The sequence below is a fragment of the Triticum urartu genome, chromosome 7A (assembly GCF_056163025.1).
Source record: "Triticum urartu cultivar PI428250 chromosome 7A, HENAU_Tu73, whole genome shotgun sequence".
Classification (NCBI taxonomy): domain Eukaryota; kingdom Viridiplantae; phylum Streptophyta; class Magnoliopsida; order Poales; family Poaceae; genus Triticum; species Triticum urartu.
The window spans coordinates 707,855,413-707,861,632 of record NC_141879.1 but is presented as its reverse complement, the minus strand read 5'-3'; positions in this window follow the sequence as shown (position 1 = coordinate 707,861,632).

Below are 6,220 nucleotides of genomic sequence, written 5' to 3'. Positions count from 1 at the left end.
TTCTAGTCCCACTCTTCTCCAACAGAGCTCCCTCACTGAGCGAGCATTCGGCATTCCTAGTATGCTCCACTCATTCTATGCCAAGCACCCAATCACGGGATCAGAATCACACTCTAGATCATACCTTTCACGAAAGAAAAGGACAGGCAGCCGCTGCTAAACCAAGATCTCCATCTCTTGACTCCGTCAATCAATCTTACCTTATAGGGCACAAAGGTATATTTACCATACGAGATATGTGCACCTACTAAAGGGAATAGAAAGATCTTGGGCACAAATACTCCACTTTTCACGAAAGACATAGATTCACCAATGATTGGTTGGACTAAATACTACATTTATTTTCTCAGAAGAAGGAAAGTTGGCTGTGAGAATGATTTCTCGTACGTAGTCTTTCCTAGGACCATTCCAACAGGATGCTCAGAGGTGGGTGGAGAAAACGCTAAAAAGGCATACTTCCTGCGCTTTCAGAGGATCTAAATCAGTCTTCATCCTTTCGCTTTTCAAAGCCCCTCGCAATAAATATGTAAATTCGTTTCGCAGAAATTCAGAGATTTTCGATCTCCTCGAAAGAAAATGAGTTCGATCAGCAACACCGGTCTCCGCAGCACTATGATAAAGACCTTCTTTTTACCCATAACCTTTCTCTGCAGCATTGGAACCAAGATCGGGCTTGGCATAGTTACGAGGTTCCCGTTCTATTTAACTAACACTAACTGAAGCTAACCGGAAGCTTTCTTCTCATGCGACTCTTGGATCGAAAAGAGGCTGCTGGACTGGACCACGGCTGAAACTGCCAGGCACGGACTAAAAGCTTTTATCAGGGATTCCCGAGTCAAACGACTACCATACATAGCATAGAGCTGGAAGCTGCACTAGTGTACAGAGAAGACTGGATGTGAACACGGGCGGACATTGGCTATGTATGGGGCACTCACTAATCACTATTAGCAGGAAACAACTAGCAGAAAGAAAGATGAACGCACTTTCACTCCTTGCTCTTCAGCACGTACTCACACGAGGGACTCTCAAATCTCTATTTCAGACCATAATCTTTCGATCCCTTTACCGAAGTGATTGATAGCAGGGCTAAAAAATCATAGGGCTTCTTCTATTTTTAGTGTGAACTCACTTCTATTCTATATCAAGATAGGGGCTTCAGTACTTGGCTGACCGCCCGGTGGAAGACCTGGTTCTACCACACAAGGGCAGCTTTCGTAGTCCAGGATTATTTTCCTCATATGTAATTTCACCTCAATGTGGAAATGTCCGATCTTATTCCAAAATAGAAGGTCTTCATGAAGGTCTGTCTTGTTTCAGGAATATAGGTACCGAAGTTCAATAGCGGTAGGTACCAAGGAGAAGACGAGTCAGGGCCGATTGACAAGACTAGCTAGGCTGACCTTCCAGCCATACTCCATCCAATATTGAACGGAAGTGCTAAAGGTTTCATGTGATGCTGACCTCAATGAACCAGACCTCAAGAATTCGTTCATCCCTTCGCTCCGAGGATTGGTCGAGTACTTGGCCACATGCATGAGTAGGCCTGTTGCCGGGATGTCCCATTAAAAAGGCAGGTCCCATATTTGAAATACAAAAATAAGATCAGATAGCGCTCAAGAGGTTTTTCTCCATACGAGAAATCCTTCACTCGCAGGGAATTCAAATAGATGTGTTGAAGATCATCAAAGAAATGAAAAAGACTGAATTCGATCCATCTCCTCCCTTTTCTTTAAACCAAGAGGTACTCCTCCCTTATCTTTTTTTATGTAATTTCAATACGATTTCGTTTGTGTTCATGTTTTCAATTTAGAACCCCACGGAAGTGAATAGAAAAAAGAAAAATACCCCTGTGATACGCCTTCCTTTACCTATTTCTAGATTGATTGATGTTCAATGGAGGGAAACTTGCCATTCCTTCTTTCCTTTGAAATTGTACATTTTTTGATTCTGAACTAATTGTATCCTTTTTGTTCCCATCGAGCTTTCTTGCCTAGTGACTAAGGATTTTCACACTTGTTGTGTCTATAAAATATTTTCTCATAAAACACTAACAGAAGTGTTAGAGGGATTCACTTTCGATAAGAATCCAAAAGCAAGTTCCCTATACTACCTTCTTTCCCTCCTCTGTTTCTGTCTTTAAGAGGCAGTGCATCCGGCAGGAATCAAACCTACTTTTTGACCCATTTTGCCTTTCTAGGTTGGTGGGCGCTTTCACCATTCAGCCATGGATGCTTTAGCGAGTGAACTAGGTTTTTATTTGAGAGCGAACTAGGTTTTTAGTGGTATTCCTTCTCGAGCTTCTATTTCTTCCGTTAAGGGAGATTCGGGAAAAGATGGAATAGGAAGATGTGTTTCCAGAACGAACATGATACGGGTAGAGAAGGGGAAGTTAGCAAAGTTAGACAAGATTGGAATGGGCAAAGGAACATGTATTGATGTACCAGATCGGCTAATGCTCCCAGGTTGATGCGATGTATTCCACCAGTTGACTGGAGACTTTATTATTGGTATATCGATCGGTCCAGCACGGATTGAAATGGGAGCCGGTTCGACAGGAAGCTTTTGAAAACACAGTGCACCCAGGTAAATAAGGAACAAGATGAATACAGAAGTTAAACGAGCATCCCACACCCGAAAGGTACCCCACATAGGCCTTCCCCGAAACCCCCCAGTCACTAACGTAAACAAAGTAGAAAAAGCACCAATTTCTGTACCGGTTCCGGAAGAGCGAAGAAAAAGGGGATGTTTTGTTAATGGGAACAAGGAACTGTTTATAGCTGTTGCGATATAAATAACTATACTCATCCGAGCCGCAGGAACATGTACATACGAAATACGAGAATTTCCACCTTGTTGAAGATCTGGTGGTGCTACCCGAAGACTAAAATGAATAGCCATCGCTGTTAAGAACAACCGAGATCCAATGAGAATTTGCGCGTAGCTTTTTGTCTTTGACATAAAAAAATAAGGTTGTAATAACGAAACTGACATTTTATTTTCCATGCCTTGCAAGTGGAACAAGAAAGACTATATAGTTATTTTGATTCTATAAACAATCAAAGGATTTCGCATGCTTTCCATGGAATGACGGAATTCCCCTTGCTTAGTTTTCGCTCCGCTCGTGCGTGGCACTCCTTGCTTGCGGAGCGGCATATCGGAAAAAGAAGGATTGACTTTCTATACGGGCCCGTCCCCTCTTACCCCTAACTAACAATTATGCTGCTCTCGCCTTTTTGTAATCTTATCTTTCAAAAATGCACTACTAATTTTTACGGCCTCCTTAGTCACCCTATCCACTCTCGTCCTGTTTTTGGGTTCCCTTTCAGGGGATGAGGATATTTCGATGATTTCTCCCTCCGTAGGTGGAAAACGCGTGGGTGAGTAGAGTCTGTGCTTTGCTTTTGGGGGCACCGGCAAGAAGCTTCTCGGCCACCCTACTCTGACTTGATTAGCTACTAGTAACTAGGATCGTTCAAACAGTCAGTCAGCAATGCGTACTTCTTTCCTAGTTGAGTGGATCTGCGTAGCAGAGCCCAATCTTCTACCACAAGCTCTGACCTGACTTGTTGTACTTGATTCACCCACGTAAATAGACAACTTGGATAATAAAAGTCATCCCATAAAAGAGAAGTGAGTCCGCATGTCGGCAAATGATTTGGAATTGAAACTGGCTACAGAGGAAACCGAAGCCCTAACTCCCCATTCTTTCTATCTTACATCGCCATCGAGCCCTGGCTGTAGAGTCACTGGTTTCTAATCGCAATGGATTTATGTTTTCTTTGGCTTTTCCATTCGCTTCGTTCAACCCTGATCTGGATAGATAGCTCGGCTTCTATTAGCTGAGAATGGTTTTGTCAAGGAGAGGTTTCGCTATACAACAACAATGAACTCACTTCTGATCAAATTGGATTGGATTGGATGAATCGGTAATCTTTCTCTGTCTTGTGAGAGAGAGTCACTTGCTGTATTGAGAGCGGGCGGGTGACATGCATTAAGCGAAATCAGTTGTTATGTTTTTGATCTTATTTGCGTGAGAAGACCCTTGACTGAGGAGACGTGTTTGGCTTGGATGATTCCGCTATGCTCCTATTCACTTTCAGAGACCGCTCTGAGTTTGCCGGTTTTGCGGCAACCCTTTCACTAAGAACATTTTAGCCATTAACGAAATGCCACTAGTCCACAATGCTTCTTTGATTTATGTGTAGAAGCGGTAGTAGTGAAGAAAATGGAGGGAGAAGAAAGAAAGCGATGTGACACGAGAATAGATCACATCCGGCAGCCAGCCATGCCATTAGATAGATCCGCTCTGAGTCTTCTGCAGGATGAGATCCTCTTGGTCTTGTGATAGGGGCTTGAGGAGGAAGAAGATGGGATTTCTGAAAAAAAGAATGAATCTCCTTATTTATAGGGAACAGGACATGTGACTTCCTCAAACGAAACGAATGTGGCTTTCGTGATAAGGCAAATCCTTCGTTCGGTACAATCAACATATTGAATCTACGCTCGCTCGGCTCGGTGCTGAATGAACTCCTTCATTGATTCTGGGCTGCTCGTAGGGGGACTGTGAAAGCAAGCGTAGGAGATCAAAATGTGAGTCGAGTCCGATGGGTAAAAAGGGGAAGCAGGAAAGGGTTCTGATGTGAATTCTTCTGGTTTGTATATCTATCTCAGCCCTTGCTTAAAAACCTCAAAATTGACTTGCATCTTCCCTTATCACACTACACTTTCTCTTCTTTATTCCATTTCACTGAGCTAAGCAACACTTTTTCACGTATTCACCCGAGATATTATAGAAATTGGTCATATTGATCCGTTGTCTTGTTCTCGATAGGAACTTGCTGCTGTCTTGGTTGGTTTGAGAGCAGGCACTGTCTATATATCCAAAACCGGAGGAGAGTTTGGGTTTGGATCACAGACGATCGGAGATTTTGGATTGAGATGGATGGTTGTGCTTGAAGTTACGAGTCGGGTAATGCTAAGTTGAATCGGCTGATCCGTTTCATCCTATTTCGGCACTCTTTAGAGGCTATCGCTCGTTTACCGCAGATCTCTATCCCACAGCTGGCTAATAAAATTGCCTTGGCAATGTGTCAAGTCCTTTCAGTCAGAGTTCAACTCTTCAGCGAAAGTGAAAAATCTACGGTCTTCCATCCGTGGAGGTAGCCATGGACTCCATAGTATATGTTGGTAGCTAGCGTACAGGCTTGATGTGAGGGGGGGTTGTTACCTATTCTATTCCCTTGCTTGGATAAAAACACCCATCTTTCCGTACGAAAGACACGCAACTAGAGCAACTTGATATTACGTATGTAGACCTGGCCTCCCTCAATAATAGCTGGCTCACCCGATTGACGATTTTCAAAGATCTACGCCAAGCGCCTCGAAGCGGGGATCCACTTTTTACTACTTTAGAAAGTGAGAAGCCTTTGGCTTGATTTCTTCTGGGGCTTCTTTATGTTTACCCACGCCGCGGCTATTCAATAAAAGGATTGGTAGTTAGTTGCCTCACCCTATTGTTTGTTGGTATTCTTTCTCCTCTGCGTTCGTGAAAAGCTAGTATGCTCGCGGAAATCGTCTAAAGGAAACTACTCGCTAACAAGACGGACTTCTTCCTCTGGCTCTGCCAGGCTATGCTGCTCGCCTAAATCGGTATCAATAACTTCTATCGTACTTCGACCTCTCATTGGAATGATAAGTTGGCTACGACGAACTAATAAGTTTCTCTTCTTGTCACCTTCTTTAAGCCATTCCTTCCGCTTCCATCGAGAAATATATATAGATAAGCTTGGAGAAGCGATTAAGGTGTTTCCACTCTTAGGTTGTTCAATATGCGAAGACCGTGTCAATCACTACACCAGTGATACGAAAAGCAAGCATTCTTCTCCAGCTGACGTACCGACGCCTCACTACTACTTAATTAGTGAAAGATACGTTGGGGTGTTTTCAATTCTCCATCAAGAGGCGGGCAACTATCTCTTTTAACACTAGACTTCGGATCGCCTTCCTACTGGTTTTCTTCTCGGTCTCCCCAACTAGGGGAAACCTCAAAGCAAACAATAGAGCAACACCTATCTTTTTTCTTTAAGCACTGAACATCCGGATCCCCTTCCGACTTGCTTTTCCGGGCACAGGTCTTTCTAACAACTAGAACTTGTCTCCCTTTTCCTGATTCGCATCTTCTTCGGCTTTTGCTACGGTCTGTTCCTTCCTTCAGTCA